This window comes from Prinia subflava, chromosome 3, assembly GCF_021018805.1.
Source record: "Prinia subflava isolate CZ2003 ecotype Zambia chromosome 3, Cam_Psub_1.2, whole genome shotgun sequence".
NCBI lineage: Eukaryota > Metazoa > Chordata > Aves > Passeriformes > Cisticolidae > Prinia > Prinia subflava.
The window spans coordinates 17,514,478-17,531,816 of NC_086249.1; the positions used below are offsets into that span (position 1 = coordinate 17,514,478).

Sequence of the window (17,339 nt, forward strand, 5' to 3'; positions counted from 1 at the left end):
GGTAAGGAGGAGAGCAAAGTTGATGAAGTCAGAGCTGGAGAAAGATGATTTGATTCTTCTTATGGGAAAAATGCTCCATATATTTTTCCCCCCAGCCTTGCAGACCCTGCATTCTCAGAGCCTACTTTTAAGGACCTTGCAGAGCTAGTGCTGTCAACATTCCCTGTGCAGGAGCCAAAAGTGGGTGGTCAAGAACAGAAAATTTGCTTGCACCTATTAAGCACAATGTACACCAAGTTCCTGCTCTGCCTGCTCTCTCCAAGACAAAAAAATACCTTCCAGAACAGACTTCCAAGCAGATATACAGACACACAGGTGCCAACAGCTTTCCTTAAGATCTGCATGGCTGGTAACCAGAATCAGTCAAGCTTGGACAAAGATAAGCCAAATACTTTAAAGATCTGGAAGACAAAGCATCATGAAATACCTGCTGTTCTGTGCTACACACGAAAAATGCATCCAAGCACAGGCTGCCCTCGCCCACCATTGTCCCAGCCAGGTGACCAAGCCACCCAGGACTGCATTAACTACGTCTCTGAAAACCAGGCAGCCCCTCCAGCTGGCCACGTAGGTATGAATGGCATCAACTGTCTACAGTCCATTGCTGATGCATGCACCTGCCTGTTTCAGCCCTGTGCAATTTCCTTCCTGATCTTGCTAGTAAGAAAAAATCTTTGGGAAAAGTATTTTTGGCCAATGCAGACAACAATGTTTTGACATGAAGCCTGTGCAGAGAAAGTCCTCAGTAATAGAAAATTCCTTATGATGTGTATTAATACTCTCCTGCAAACATGAGCTTGGTGTCTTGCTTGTGTTTACTGCAGGGTTACACCACAACAGTAGACTCTGTGGAAGTCAGTCCCTGAAGAAGATGAGCCCTAGAAGTCCACTTAGTCCATTAGCTGATCATGATTAAACCACATCAAGTAAAGATTTAAGATGTTATCAAGACAGTAAACACAAACCAACAGGCTGAGGAACAGATTAAATCTTTGCATACTTGTTTTCTGGACACTTATGCAGAGTGTTTTTTCAACTTGATAGCAGTGGAAGATTCTTCTCTGGCACTATTCCTTTCTTGCTCTTGGAGTTCACAGCTCCCTGGCATCAATAACCAGGGTCAGCAAGAGACATCTACCTGCCTTTGAAACTCAGTGGAGAAAGGAAAATTCATGTGTTTGGGAGAGCTCACTTTCATGTAGGCCAAGAGATGAAGAAGATTTAGTAAAGCTAAGAGGCAAAAAAGTACTCAGAATTTTGATCTGGACTAAAAGGCTTCTGTCCCCTTGTAGAATGGGTGAGATCCATGCAAAAATACTTCAAAGACTTGAAGGACTGTAGCTCTCTGTCCCCAAGGCTTCCTTTCTTGGAATTTCACCAGAAGAAACCAGACAGTGCATCGAACTAAGAGCCAGCTGCAATTTTGCTAAAAATAAAGCAAAGCAAACACAAAATAGCAGTATATGTAAAAAAGAGAGCCTAGTTCCAAGAGGAAAGGCTAAATTGAGCTCTAAAGAACCAACAACAAATGAGGATATCAGAGTGTCTTACAAGTTTAGTTTCTACTGGGGCACATGTACCAGAATTATTAACTTAACCTGTAAAAACTTGCTGTAAAATCAAAGGACGAAACATTAAAAGCTGATTCCCCTGGTCACTTTACAGCCACAACACTGGGACCTTAGAAGGTAAAGTGACAAAATAGAGATCTAAATATCCATGTTTTCTTTATAACAAAGCACTTAATAAGTTTCCATTTAACTGATTCCCTTTTTTTCTAATGTACATGCTTCAGTTTATCAGCCCTAATTTGTGCAGCTACATCTGCTTGTGGAATCATGTCAAACTGAATTACTAAAATGATTTCACTTACTGATAGTCTTCTGAGATAAGACAGACCATAGGTCTGAGCAACACAGAACTAGGCAGGGCAGGAGCTCTCCCTTCATCTTCACTTCAAAGCAAAAAGGAACACTTCAGGAAAGACAAGTTCATTTTAATTCATTCATGTATCTGTGGTGAGGGGGTGGGAACTTCTTAAGCTGACATTGCCAACAAAGAAAACATGTAGGTAGACCTAGAGGCAAAGGTAGGAACTGAATTTAAATCTCTTTCTATTTCAATATCTAGACCCAAGGATCGTTATTTCCTTGAGTATTACACACATGCATTAGCCTTTGGTGCAATGGTTTCCCAGTGACCTTTTGTTCCAAATTATCCAGCTCATTTTTGTCTTGCTTCTTTGACATCTTGGACGTCAGGTGAAGGAGTTGCAGATCTTGTGTGGTTACAGCAAAGAATAAGAACTAATTCAGACAGGTGAGAACACCCTCAAACTTGCTCTAGAGCTGTAGAAGGGGCAGGAAGAACACATGCTGAGCCTTCAAGAAGCTGCCAGGGGGTCATGCTGTTTCACCAATCCTGCAAGTAGAGTCTACCTCAAAACCAAGCAGGAAGGCAGCAGACAACTTGCATGCTTGTAATGAAACAGGAAGATTAGGGCTACTCTATGAGGGAAGGCTGGCCAGAAGCTTAGATTGACCACAGTTCTGTCCATAACCTCACAGACGTGGTGCAGTCCCAATTCTCTGGGACACCAAATCCACATCTACTACACTGGAAGACATGTTAGCCTGCATTTAACATGCTGGTTCAGCAATTAGTCAAGACTCCAAATCTGTGAGTCATACAATTTTGGCCTCTTAAGTGAGCCACAAAAGTACTGGTGCTTATTCTGAGGATAACTAATAGAGCATCTTTAGAGAAAAGCACCCCTCTCATCTCCTTCAGGTGCAAAATACAGCAATAATGATAGAAAGAACATGAGTGTAAGCAAAGTTAGTCTAGATGGATGATCTCTTTCTGTCAAAAGGAGAAGCCAAGACTTTGATTTTCAACCTCCTTAATTTCCCCATAGCACTCAGCTTTGTTGCCATGTTATGACTTCATCTGAAACTGGTGGCTGGGACCAAAGCTACAGACTTGCTGCTACAGTAGAGAGGGTACATCCTGTGAATTACACTGGAAAGTGTCCTTTTCTAGATGCCTCAAATGCAGCTACTCAAAGCTCTTCTCAGAAGCTGCATGTAGCCTTCAGGTTTGCTGGTCAGATGCCACGGATTCAGGTACACAGAATCACAGAATTAATGAGGTTGGAAAAGACCTTTGAGATTGTCAAGTTCAACACACGACCTAACACCACCTTATCAACAAAACCTTGGCACTAAGTGCCACATCCACTTTTCTTAAAATACCTTCAGGGATGGTAACTCCACAACCTCCCTGGGCAGCCCATTCCAATGCCGAACCACTCTTTCTGTGAAAAACATTTTTCTAATGCCTAGCCTAAACTTCCCCTGGTGCAGCTTAAGACTGTGGCCTCTTGTCCTGTTGCTGGTTGCTTAGGAGAAGATGCTGATGAGGTGCAACTCCTCTTCCTCACTGTAAGGACAACATCAGAGTGCTCCGTGTTAGATTCAGCTGCACGTGGAAGATAGCTAGTTGAAGCTGAAACACAGGTCTAATAGATTACTTTCCTGAACTTAGTGGCATAATTGAGAAGAGACCTGCAGATAAATGCAGTTTCCTTGGTACAAAGTATGGTACAGCCACTCCAGTCCTCAGTTTCACAGTGATCCTCAAGCTCTTCCCTAAATGATCAGATTCACACAAAGCTCCTGTAAATACGTTTTTTTTCCTGTGCACATTTTACCTTTTTTCCAAGGTAGACACCAAATGATGACTTGATTTCACATACTGATTTTTCACTTTGTCTTGAGCTATAAAATTCCATATACCTGGGTATAAAGCTGCTTTGCTCATTCAACAGGTAAAGAACACAACATCATGCTGTTTCTTTTAGAGTGAACAACTAACCAACAATAACGCCACCGTCAGATGTGTCAAATGTGTTCTCATTGTCTGCTGACTTCCTGTGCTGCTTGTGTTTGGAAGTGGTTGTTTATTTCCAAAGTTTAAGTTATTTAAAGATTGGAATCAATTCTGGAATGAAGATCTTTTAGTCCTCAGATATAATGGGATTTGCTGCATTACAGCTACAGCATCCAGGAAGTGGACTGTTCTTGGAATCTGGAACCAAAGAACCAAAAGAAATCCTCTCCACAGGCCTCATTACCTCTCGCTGGATTGCGAGACGTAATTCCTTCATTGCTTGCTTTAAGGTAAACACACAGCAATGTTTGTATACCTCTGCACATAAATAAATGACTAACAGAGAGCTGCTGCACATGCTTCTCTTCTGGGAGGGAGAGAAACAAACATGCAGCAAATGACAGTTGTGTTGCTGGCAGCACTGCCACCAGGATGCTTCGAGTCTGTTGAGCCAAGCAGTTTAAAAAAATCCACTTAGGACATGATGGAAGGTACGAGAGAATATATTTTGATGTAGACATCACCTTGAATTGAGAAGTGTGACAGCAGCAACAGTACCAGAGAAGGAAATGAGAATACACAGGGGACCTAGGAATGTGAAACAGATCTTCCTTCTGCAAAAACATTTATGGTGAAGCCTTAAGTTGCTCTTCGTACACTGTAAAATACAGTTCCTCTTAGGAGGTCCATGTCCGTAACTGCATCACTCTACTTCTGCAGGCACCTGCCCCAGTTTTAGGTTGTTTCCCCAGTACACAACACTTCACTTAGTGGTCCATGCCAGAACCTTCCCCAGCTCTGTTAAGACAACTCAAGAGAGTGTTCTGCTGGGGACAGTGTTTAAAGTTGACTTAATCAAGTTTTTGTTGCACTTCCACTGACACCCAGAGGAAGGCAGGTGGGGACTTTCTGTATGATGTCAGAAGATCTCCCTTAAGGCCCTGTCTCTCATAGCACCACAGGTAAGAATCATCAAGACTGGAAAAGACGTCCAAGAGTCCTGCCATAAACTCAGGACTGCTGTGTCTAGTGCTAAAACAAGTCTCTAAGCACCATATATACTCATTTTTTTAATACTTCCATGAATAGTGACTCCACTACTTTCGTGAGCAACCTGTTCGGATGTTTGAACGCCCTTTCAGTGAAGAAATATTTTCTATTATCCTGTATAAATCTCACCTGGCACAGTTTGATGCTGTGCCCCCTCGCCCTATCACTTGCTACCTGGGAGAAGAGACGGACCCACACCAGTCCACAACTCCTGCTGCGACCGCGGAAAGCTCAGAGGAGCACTCAGACACACTTTCCCCCTGTGCTAGAAGCCACAGCAACACACTGGCACTCGTGGTGGGCTTCGGACCACCGAGCATCTCAGCCCGGGTTTGGCGTTCGCAGCAGCGGCCAGGGCTGCACTCCGGGCACCACCGCTGCCTCCCTGAGCCCGGAGGGGACGTCCGGCCGCGGGTCCCTGGGGGCAGGGGCAGCTGAGGGGTGCACCGGGGGATGCTCCTGGCGTCCACCCCGGGGGCTTCCCGGAGGGTGCCGCGGGCGGCGGAGGGAGCGGGACGGGCTTCAGGCACAGCTCTGCCAAAGGGGCTGCTCCGGAGGGCACAGGATGGAGCGCGTGGGGTGCGCTGAAGGAACCCGCCGACACCGCTCCCTCCCGCCATCCCTCCCTTCCCTCCTCCGCGGGGCTGGAGCCTCCCCTGGGCAGCGCCCCCAGCTCCTCCCCGCTCGGTAACGCCGGTCCGAGCCCCTCCTCCCGTTTCCGCTGGCAGGAGCTGGGGCCGTGTCCTGCCCTACCTCCGCCGCTCCCCCAGCACTCGGCCCCATCCGGCCCGGCCCAGGGACGCGCGGGTGAGCCCCGGCGCCGCGGGGGGCGAGGGGCGGCGGGGACCTGCGGGCGATTCCGGCCCTGGGAGAGGGGAGGTGTCCGGAGCGGGGCGGCCCGGGGCGGGGGTGCCGGGGGCTGCTCATCGCGGGGGTCGCGGGATGCCGGCCCGGCCGCTGGAGATGCCGGGGAGCGGCGGGGTCCCGGCGGGATGGGGGTGCGGGTGGCTCGTAGGGGTGGGAGGAGTGTTTGCTGGAAACAATAACCCCCCGCCCTCCCCCCGGTGCCTGTGTGATTTTTGCGGAAACGGGAAAGTTAGTTCAGAGGGATGAGGCGAGCCCAGCGGCGTCTGCGTGCGCGGTTCGCTCTCGGCCGGGGAGCCCGCGGTGCCCATCCCGCTCGGGTGCGGGTGGCTTCGGCTGGGGATGGATTTGCCCCCGCCGCGGGCGGGCAGCCCGGGACGGCGCTGCTGGCAGGGGGGGCTGCCCCAGCCGTGTTCCTGCGCTCCCCCCGGGCGCGGGGGCGGGAGGGGCTGGGGGCGCAGGACACGCGTGAGGGGAGGCTGCGCCCGGCCGCGGGGGAGCGAGCCCGGGCTGACAGCTCCGCTCCGCAGCCGCCCGCGGTGCCAGCGGCTCCTGCCTTCCCCCTTCTTATGTAAAACTTGACTCCAGCGTGGCCTTTTCCTGTTCGAGCTTTTGGAAACTTTTCTTGCTGTGTCTCGGATATCCGCCTGCCACCGTGCTCCTAGTGGGAGGTGGGAGCTCTGTGAGGTCTGCCTCTCGGGGAAGCCTTCAGCTCCAGGGATTTCTGATGGGCACAGGGGAGGAGCTGTGGTATGGGGATGTTGTGTGAAGGAAAAGCTAGACTACGAGGATGAGCTGCATTTCTCTACAAAAATCCGTTTATCAACTCTTATTCCTGTGCTTTTACTCTGTACAGTTCTGTGGTTTGAACCACAGGAATGGGGGCACCTGATTTTCCTACCTGACTGCATTGAACTTACTTTAAGACTTGGGCATAAGTCACCTGGGATATATCTGGGTAAAAGTTAAATATTCTCTAGAACAGCCATGAGAATCAAATCACACTGTTTGTTTGGGCTCTTGGCCCATTCCTAGGTGGGCCTAAACGTTGCCTGTGGAAGCCAAACCTTAACATGTTCCTGTAGCAAAGTTGTTAGTAACAGGTGCCACAAATTGTTCTAATGGTGTGTTTGTTAAGCTGCTAGTGGAGTCCTTTGTAGCCAGGGTGTATAATTGCAAAGGATAGCAGCCACTGAAGTGTGCATTCATATGAGTTGTGTTAGCATGGAATGTGGGCCCAAAGTTAGCACTCAATAACTTCCATAACGTCAAAAGATAAATTGTCAGTGTGATGTTGAGAACACCAAGGTGAAAATCAGGCCTTGCAGTTTTATGTCCTTTGCTTCCATGTTGCATTTTTCCTGAGCCTCAAGTATAAAAACTGATGGAGCTAATATAGCTTCTGCCTCCAGATCTTTCCCTTTTATATTTTTAGACCTGTGATGATCAAATTGCAAATCCTACAGAAAAAGCCTTTTCTGTAATGGGGCTGTAAGACTTGTGGCAAACATGGTTTTGGGTACCTGCACTTTCTTTAACCTAATTCTCATTAGTAAAGCTGCATAAGAAGACCTTGGGGTCAGAACATAACAGATGCGATGTCATTTGCATTATTCTGGCAAAGCTCTGAGGTTAGAATGGCCTTGTTTGTCTCTGCTGAGCAGGATGGAGGGTTAATGGTGAATGTCAGTGTTATCTTAGCTATTTTGCTTATTTTAGCAGAAAGTAGCTATCAGATATGCATATCCCACAGTCTTTGCTTTCGGTGCTATTTTAAGTCATTTTCTTCCAAAGCATGCCAAACCTCAGCCTGTCCATGAGAGTATTTCCATCACAACTGTGTATTTTTAGTGTTTAACCCCTGTCTCCCCAAACACACAAACTAAAAAACTGCAATAGAAAAGTGAAACACAGGAAGAGCACAAATTAAAATAGCAAACCAACACTGAGGCAGCAGCACCCAATGGAGGAGTTACTTTCACACTTGTGTAACAAGTGGAACCAGCAAGTTTGCACTAGAGTCCAAGACTTTGCCTTGGTATTACTCTGAGAGAGCTGGAGCAGAAGTGGCTGCTTATTTTAGAAGTAGTGTATTAATATTCCCGAGGTACTTGGGTTTTACAATTGAAAACCTATCTCAGTTTTTCCCTTTTGTCATATTTCAGAGTCATGCTGTTTGCAAATGACTGGTGCCCTGTTAGTTTTCTACTTTGAATGTCACTAGATTTAGTGATGCATGACAAAAAGAGGTGAGAATGCTTTAAAGAAGCTGTGCATGAGCCAGTGTTGTGCCCTGGAAGTGAAGGCAGCTGAGAATACTCGGGATGATTTTAATAAGACTGCAGCCAGTGCCCAAGGAAGTGATTATCTCAGGTCAGGGTCTGTATCAGTGCAGTCCAGCACCAGGATTCACACGTTTGGTTGGAGGCAGAACACAGCTACAACACAGGTTGGGCAGGCACTGAAGGCCACAGACAGAGCTAGAATGGGATCCCTGGTGCCATGAGCAGACAGCAGGGGTGGATGTGAGGCTGAGAGAGCCCTTAAAAGCCTTTTGGTGCTCTCAGAGCTCTAGTACAGCATGAAGATTGTATGCTGAGGGAACTAGGCTTGTTCAACCTGGAGAAAACTTTGATGGGACCTGTAGAGACCTTTTGGTACTTTGGAGGAGGTTCTCAAGAAGACAGAGCTTCTTCACTTTGATATATGATGACTACATGAGGGACAACAAAGGAAAGATATTGAGATGAGGTTCAAGATAGATGTTATTTCCAGCAATGAGGACAGTCAGATGATGGAACAAGTTGCCTCGAGGGGTTGTGCAATGTCTGTCCTCACAGGTTTTCAAGGCCAAAGTGGATAAAGTCCTACTGGGACCTCATAGCTGGCCCTGTGTAAGACAGAGCATGATGGAACCCCCACAGGCCTGCTCCAACATGAATTCTCTGATCCTGAGATCAAGCAGCCGTTTGGTCTGAGAAGGAAGGAGATGTGTGAAACAGGGGCAATACTTGTAAATACCCCAGATGAAGGGTATGCTTTGTGCATATGTGATGAATGATGCTGATGTGTCTCTAAGATGCTAAAAGAAATTAAATTAAAACCTTTCCTCACTATGCTCGCAGCTTATGCTGGGAAGGTGTGTGTGTGGGTAGGGGAATGGTTTGTATTTGTAATCTCACTTTCCTTTAGTGATTCTCAAAGTGCAAAGTGCCTTTTTGGTGTAACATCACTTCAAGATACATTCTGGAATAGATCAAACCACGTTCTTTCAAATTTCATGTAGGAAGTGTGATGACAATAAAGCACGGTGCTGAGCTTGAGGAAAGACAGTGTATGACCAGGGAATAGCTCTTACCTGAGGGTTGTCTTCTTTGGCTCTCTAGAAAATAGAATAAACATGCCAAACCAGCAGATCATGTCCCCATTTGTGCTGTGGTTGTTAACAGACCTTAGGATTGAGTCAATCCTGGTGAGGCCACCTTAGCAATACCCAGAGAATGTGAGCAGATCAGAAATAGATACTTGTCTTTTTCTCTCTACATGGCAGTGAAATTGTGGAAAAGTAGGGATGTGCTCAGGAAGTGCCATCTCTTCACTCAGTGCAATGCATGTTAGAATTGAATTTTGAGGAAAAGTACTTGTTGGGAAGAGACAAACTTCTGTATATTTTACTCAGGTATTAACAAGATACTTTATTGGAGACTACAGGTATCACTAGTGCACTCTGCACTTCATCTCTCCTGATCTCCTAAAACTGACTTCCAGAGGCTGTTTCTGCTGCTCCTTGTAGCCTCCCTCAATGAAACATGCATTGCTGAATGTCAGTGCTGTGTTTCCTGGGGAAAAAACCATCAAATCTGCCCTGTGGGTCACTTTCTGTGGTTCAGTGACATGATTTCTGTGTTGTGTCTGTCACAAGGCTGGACTCTGTTCTCCAGTGAAAGACGCTGGATGCTTTGCCCATTGCACAGATGTTTCTGGGAAGGTGATGTCTGAGTTAAGTGTTAATACAGCTGAACAGCACTGTTGCTTAATTGTCTTTCAAGCCCTATCTCACCTTTCCCTCTGTTTTCTGGTATTCCAAACACTTGCATTTATTGCTGTCAAAAAGTAAACCTTGAGGGCTAGAGTTTGTAGAATGAGGCATGATCCTTTGGCAAAGCCTAGCTGCTGCAAGGTGTTACTATCTGCAAGCCTAGTAAAAAAAAGAGGTGTCTGACTGTGCTTCACATGGAAGAAAGAACAGATAGGAAATGTGGGATCCTGAGTCAGTAATGACCTGTGTTTTGGTGCCAGTGAGATGTACTGGTCTGTTAGACTGCCTGTTGAGGAGGGGTGAAAAATTTCTGTTGTTGAAAAGCTTTGAAAATCAAGAGTATAAAACAGACAGATGTGTTGTAGGGATAGCTCCAGGCAAATGGGGCAGACTAAATCATAAACATATGCTCCAATAAGCTTTTAAGTGGACAAAGGTATTAATTATGCTTAGCAGTTCTTTACAGTGAAATGAATATGATGTTGTCATATTATGATAACACTGAAGTAGTACCATGCATTTAAAAGATTTGAAGTTTGCATTAATCCTCGTTTCAAAAGGTATAACAGGAAAACTTATTAAAGGTTTTTTGAAAGCGCTTTTCCCTTTTGCTGTCAGTCTTCCTTTCTAATGCAGACACTGTCATGCTGTTCTAATGCCTGATATTTCTGAAGGTGGAAGTGACTAATAGCTGGGTGTTTATTTCCATGATCCCAGTTACAAGTACAAAAGGGGAAACAAACTGCATTAACTAGTGAAAAGCTGATCATATTTTTGAGGCGGAGTCACTGTATGTCTTTAGAAACAGCTGAACTGTGTTAACTGGGCTTTAGTTTCTTTGATATTGCTCAAGTGGAGGTGCCTTCACCCTGGGCTGTCCTCACTGATTCTCAAGTGCTTGGATTGGTCTGTGAAAGCTCACAGTGAGGGTTTGATGGAATGTATCAGACCCATGCAGGCACAGGACCACAGGGGCTGCATTGTCCATGTCTGGGCAGGAGGCAGGGCTAGACTGGAGAAGGAGCTCAGGGGGGAGTGGGTGGGAAGGCAGGAGCCTTGAGAAGGCACTAGGCTGAGAGAGAGGAAGTGTGCAGTCCTCCCTTGGGAGGAAGGGCTGAAAAGGAAGGATGAGGTGGTACACTGAACAGAGAGCTGAAATGTCACACCCTGTCAGCAGGTTTGAAGACTTAGCTCAAAATGTTGAGCCTGTGCTAGGGAACACGGATCAGAGCAAATCCTAGAGAGCAGAGGCCTCTGTTCTTTCCTATATTTGGTGTCCTTTAATTTCACTCTTAATTAAATTCATTTGACCTGAAGGATTGAGTGAGACAGAGCTTGAAGTTGAAGGAATCCTGAGTTTAGGACATCGGTGAGAAGAACCCAAGTGACTTGTCTTGTGCAATTGGGTAGTCAGTGCTATCTCCTAAAGTGCCTTGTGGCAGTACGCTGACAATTATGTTTGTGGTGATTGCAGCTGTACTCCAAACTCATGTTGAGCACAGGCAAGGAGACTTTGTTTTCATTTGCACATTTCTAAAGGTTAAATAATTCAGAAGTGCTTTTGAAAGCATACTTTCCTTTCTGTTTCTCTACTGCTGTTTTTTAGCCACAACTCTGCATAGAGTTCAGTGTAAGGTGGTTCTGCCCAGTATGTTCATCCAGCTTTATTTTAAACATTTCCTTGATTTTGTAAATATATACTTATCCCAAAATCAGCTTTGCAGTCCGTTTTATTTTAAGACTGTAACCATATGTGAATGAAGGTTGTTACCTGGAAGAAAGTGCAGCTGAAGTTGTGAAAGACTGAAAGCAGTGTTCTGGGAATGCCTAGTATGTTGTCTGCTGGAGGACAGTCTGCACAGTGTTGTTTATATGTATTTATATACATGTGGACAAAATACCATTAGGGGAATGGGATAATGGTTCTGGTTGTAGAGGAGACCAGTACTAACATGCAGATGGGAGCATGTTTCCTTGTAAAATAAAAAGCTAAATGGCTGGCCTAAAAGCCTGAAAAGGAAACCTTCCAAGTATAAATCAAGTGATTTTCTTTCATACATGAGAGCTTTTGGATCTCTCCAGTGCTGCTGTGCTGTCTCACAAAGTTTTGCCAAGTTACAGTGGCTCTGAGTGTTAGAAAAGCTCTTGCTGATCTGTTTCCCAGCATTGAAGAGAGCAGCTGGACTGGCAAGACTTTGCATTTGTAGAACCTGGGACACTGTGGACAGCAGCAGAGGCATCTGTGAGGAGGATGTAAACAGCACAGACACCTAATGCTGAGCTATTGGTGCCATCAAAGAGGAAGAGCAAGGGAGAGGAACTGCAATGCTGGGAAAATTCCCAGTATATTCCCTTCACCTACTCGGGAAGGAAGATCAGCTAAATCCTACACAATGAAACTTCTCCTCTTTCATGTGGGAAGACTTGGGACAGTATTTCAGGTGAATATGGTCAGAGATTAGGATATGACGACCGTGGTAGAATTGCTGGGACCAGTGATCTGTAGAGCGATTTGACTATCTGTAGAGGAAGAGACTTCATTGAGAACAGGAGGTTTTTGGATGTGTGCTGTATTCTAGTTATACAGCAGGCAAAGTAAAAAGGACCATGAAATAGAGAAGGGATTTTCTAGGGAGAACCCAGGAGGAGGAAATGAGACCAGTCTTCAGTTCCCACACCAATGTAAATTCATCTGGGTGGCTTTTAAAAAAAGAAGTGATCCAATGCAAGTTGCAATTATATTCATTGGAGACATCTTTTGAAGCTGGTTGACACACCATTTTCCCAGTGAATGGTCACCACAAAGTACCTCCCAAGACTTACACAAGAAATTCTCTTCTTTTCATTCTGTTTTTCTTAAAATAATTTCTTAGGACATCTTTCTTAAAGCAGTCAGTTTGCTCTGAAGAATCTGTCTTCAATTGCCTACTCTCCAGGGACACCCAAGCAATCTCTATTGCATCTTGCTTTCTTTTATGAAAACAAAAAGTCCTGCTTGTGTTTAGTCACAGCTTGGTTTTCACAGCTATTTAGTTTCTATCTTCTGTTCTTCCTTTTTATTCTGTTCTGTGTCAATTCCTCTTTGAAGAGCTGAGGAAGTTCATTCTATGGGAAGAGCAGAACAGTTTTGCTGTCTTTAGTCCCTTTCTTCCTTGCTATTTCTACATTAAGCCACAAAAAGGAAACAAAATTGGTCCAAGTAATTTAGATATGTAGGGTTTTTTTTCTGGAATGTTTTTAAAGGGCTTTTTAAAGAGAAATGTTGCTTCATTTAGGAATCTCCATCTTTCTCTCTGCTTTAGCAAGGACTCTTTAGTTTCTCTGTTTTTTAAATTTGAAAGTAATTTATCAAAATCTTCTTAAGGTCCTTGTTTGTTTTGAAGGTACTAAGTCATCCCTTTCCTTTCCTTTTAAGAGATACTGAGAAGTGATATTCATTGCTCCATGTTTTTCTTGAGTCTTTAGTAGAAGATCACTCCCAGACTGTTTTTGTAAGTATCACTGGACAGCCCAGTTTCTGTTTCAAAGATCTGTAAGTGGCTAGAGCTGGAGGTTTTAATTTTATTAATAATCTGCACTCATCTCATACTACAAAATATCCCCATGGCAAGCTTGAAGCTGTCAAGGACAACCAAAGTGATGATGACATTGGTCCAAGGCATCTATTTACAAAAGCAAACAGACTTTGCTTGCCCTTGGTTTGGGCCGTGGTTTGAGAAACTGAAAGACAAGAAGACTTTAGTTTAGAGGAGAGGCATGGTGATGTACCTAATGGTTAGCAGGAGATAAGTGCCTGCCAGCCACTGAGCTTTCTAGAAGAGAAAAGATCAGCATTTTCTTCTTTGAGGTTTTGGTAGGCCTCATATTATAGGACTTCTGCTTTGGAAGGCAGACTTGTCTCCTTACTTTTTTCTGCTGTGAACTGTGGATTGAACAGGTTGTCTGGCTGCTGAGTACAGTTCCCTACTCTTGTAGAAAACATAGTGAAAGATTCAAGTTTTTGAAGGATTTGCAGAGAGGCTGTTCCTTGCATCATAGTTTTTGCAACAATCTTGTACCTACCCAAGCCAAGTAGTGAATCTGTGGGGAGTGTGAACTGAGCTCTTCAGTTGCATCTGCCCATGAATTTTCATCTCATCAGTCCTGGTCTGTCAGAAGAGTCTTGTTTCTTTGCTTTTATTATTAATGTTTACCTTGGCCAACAGCAAGACCTCTTTAACAGTTTTCTTGCAGGCATTTCATTTTCCTTTCTTAATTTTGCTGTGTAGAGCTGGCTTTTGTGAATCCAGTCAGTGTACCTCAGACATGGCTCGGACTGCTACCTGTTTTACAGGATTACATGACTTGAAGTGCTCCTCTCAGACCATTTCTGCCTTTGCTACAGATTGTGCTGTGTTCATAGCTGGCTTACATGAGTGGTGAAGAAAGTTCATCCATAAATGTAGCTGACAGCATATTGTGTGTGGCAGCAGTTTGACCAACTAGCCCACATGTACACAATGGAACTGTGGGAATCTTGGCTAATTTAATTTTTGATTTAAAAAAAATATTTATTTATCATTTATTAGTTATTACTTAGCTACCCTTGATTTCAATGTGAGGACTTCAGTGGCTGAAGTTGTTGTCACCTGTGTCACTGAGGAGCTAGGTTAGGTTGGGTGGATGCCTGCAAGTGCTTGCCATGAAGACTGATGTCAGAAATGAGTTCATTCAGCATTAGTTCACATTAACAAAGATGTATGGAAGTGATGTGTATGATCTCTTGAAGTGTCAGTGTGCTGAAGCAGGTAAGTAAACAGACTGTGAGAAATCAACAGCAATGTTTCATTGTCTTACTTGATACAGTGAAGAAGGCAAAGGAAAAACATTAATTTAAATATCAACTACAATGGAATGATGAGAACATTTCCATTGACCGAGTTTGGTGAATAATCACAATTTAAAAAAATAATTAGTCTGTAGTTCTTCTTCTGTTTTTAGCTGCAATAATATTGATGGGCTTTTAAACAGTGGAGATGGCACTGTTCCATGTCATTCTTCCATGTGGTTGAAGGAAATACTAGTCTCACTTTGCTAATTGTAGCACCCTTCTAATATTGGGGTGGTGCTGTTACAGGCTTGAAAGCTCCAGTAGGAATTGGAGAAGGTGGGATGCTTTCTGTTGGGTGGTTTTGACTTCAGCAGTTGTCCTAGAAGCAAAGGACTCTTTGTTGTACTAGAAGCAAAGGTGACACCAGTCAGAAAGCAAGGCTGCTGCAGGAGAGTTAGTGAGGAAGGGTCTTGCTTAATTTCTAGTTTGGCTGCTGTAAGCAGGTCATCAGGAGCCGTGGTGATAATGGGAGACCTAAATGCCAAGGGATAGAAGCACTGGATTTTTCTGACTAGTATTTATTATTTAGTAGACACACAGCTTTTGCTTTTCCCCGTGATCTCTGTTTTCCCTTTAGTTTCTGTAAGTCTGTTTTAATATTTTACCTATTGCCATTATTTAAACTTGAGTCCAGATCAAATCAGTATATTATGCCCTGGAGACCAGTGTTAAGGCTTAGTCCTTTTGTTCAGAAGCAGGTGGAATTTGATACACCTTTTCCTGTTTGTTTTTTAAAATCTCCCCTTTCTGTCCTCCTAAGCTGGTTATGTTTGTGGTGGGAAGTGGGTCCAAAGGACAAAAAAAATTCATTTTGTTCTTCTTCTTCTTTCCAGGTTTGGTCTGTGACATTTTCCTTGGTGTACATCCAGTTACCTCAGTAAGTAACATCTCTGTGAAGGATTCTTGGAGTCATTAAAGCCTTATCTTTAATACTGCTCACACTGACATTAAGGGAAGATGAGTTGGTCTAACACTGAGCCCTTACAAAACCTTTTTGTAACCTGTTATTTTCTTGCCACAAATGCTGAGGGAGTCCAGAGTAAAGTGGTTGTTGTTGAGATTGTCTCCTAGTGCTGCCATAAGTACCAAAGGAAATGTAATGGAGGAAGACAATAATCCTCTTCCCAATTATATGCAAATATTCCTCTTTCTCTGTTTTCTTACCTGTCTGTGACATTTGTAGGGAAAGGAAACAGGGAAGAATGAAACAAGGTTCCTACTGAGAGCACTTTTGTTAGTCCACATCATAAGTTTTATCCTTTTGTGCAAGGGTAGTTCTATAAACAGGCTTAGGAAAATAGACTCATCTTGGAGGAACCCAGGGGTGCCCTGGGGTTAGGTGTTGCAGTACAGCTGCAGGCCCATTGCTTTGTGATTGTACATTCCCCGTGTTCAGGGTTTTAACCTTGCCTAGGAGTGAGTGGAAGGTGTGGCACTACTCTTTCATTAAGTTTCTAACACAGCAGAAGAAGCAACTTCTGCTCCTGTAGGGAAAGCAAGGTGATCCTACCTTTCTGCTGAATGTGTGTGTTCTGCCAAAGGCTGCAAGGAGTGCAGTTTGATAAATCCAAGCAGTGAGAGCAACAGAGAGCTAAGAGTCCACTCTTGTGCTTGGCTTGCCAAGAACTGTTTTGTGCTTCTGTGCTGCTGTGTAAAACTTGTCATGACAGCTGCAGGCGAAGAACATTTACTGTTGTACATTTTGGGAGGAGTGATGAGGGATTATGGTCTGTGAAGGGAAAGAACCTCCTTGCATCTGGGAAAAGCTAAGAACGTTAGGTGAGACTATGAAAAAAGAATGCTGGAGCTATCCTTTACTCTTGTGTAAATCCTCATTAGAGATGATGCTACTCAGCAGCTCAGTCTTGGGGATACTGCAAAGATGCATTGACTTAGGGATGCTGTTTATTTAAGAGAGAACTGGGAAATACCCTGAGAGGGTTTTCAGTGTCAAGGCAATAGTTCTGTTGTCTGACTGCTGTGGAAAATTTCACTTGTAGGACTTCTGTGTTTCCAAGAGAAAAATCATTAATAGGAGGTATAGAACTAGCTTAAAATCTGTCCATTTGATATTGGACATGGTTGTGGTTTAACCCCAGCCAACAGCCAAGCCCCATACAGCTGTTCATTCACTCCCCCACCAATGGGATTGGGGAGAGAACTGGAAGGGTAAAAGCTGAAAAACTCATGGGTTAAGCACAAACACAAGCAAAGCAAGGAATTTAATCACTGCTTCCAGTGGGCAGGTTCAGCCATCTCCAGGAGAGCAGGGCCTATCACATGTAATGGTAGCACGGGAAGACAAAAGCCATCTCTCCAGTCTTCCTCCTTCTTCCTTCACTTGCTACGCTGAGCATGGAATGAGCATGAGCATGATATGAAATATCCCTTTGGTCAGCTGGGGTCAGCTGTTCCAGCTGTGTCTCTTCCCAATGCCCCACATCCAGTTTCCTCACTGTGGCAATACAAAAAGCAGAAAAGACCTTGGCTCTGTGTAAGGCCTGCTCACCACCACTGAAACCACCTCTATTTTATCAACCCTCTGTTCAGCACAAATCCAAAACATAGCCCCATACCAGTCACTGTGAAGAAAACTAACCCCCAAACCAGCCCAGATGCGAATGG

At 44.5% G+C, this 17,339-nt stretch overlaps 1 protein-coding gene across 3 annotated transcripts in view; it reads left to right on the plus strand.

Annotated features, from left to right (window-relative positions):
* Positions 1-5,618: 5,618 nt before the first annotated feature.
* TSPAN9 (tetraspanin 9) overlaps positions 5,619-17,339 on the plus strand; it is a 169,617-nt gene continuing 157,896 nt past the window's right edge. The window contains exons 1-2 of one of the 3 annotated variants that reach the window (XM_063394103.1): positions 5,619-5,748; positions 15,548-15,591. The gene's annotated coding sequence lies outside the window, so the exon portion shown is untranslated. The remainder of the gene's footprint in view (positions 5,749-15,547; positions 15,592-17,339) is intronic. The other 2 variants (XM_063394102.1, XM_063394101.1) reach the window with 2 other exon arrangements.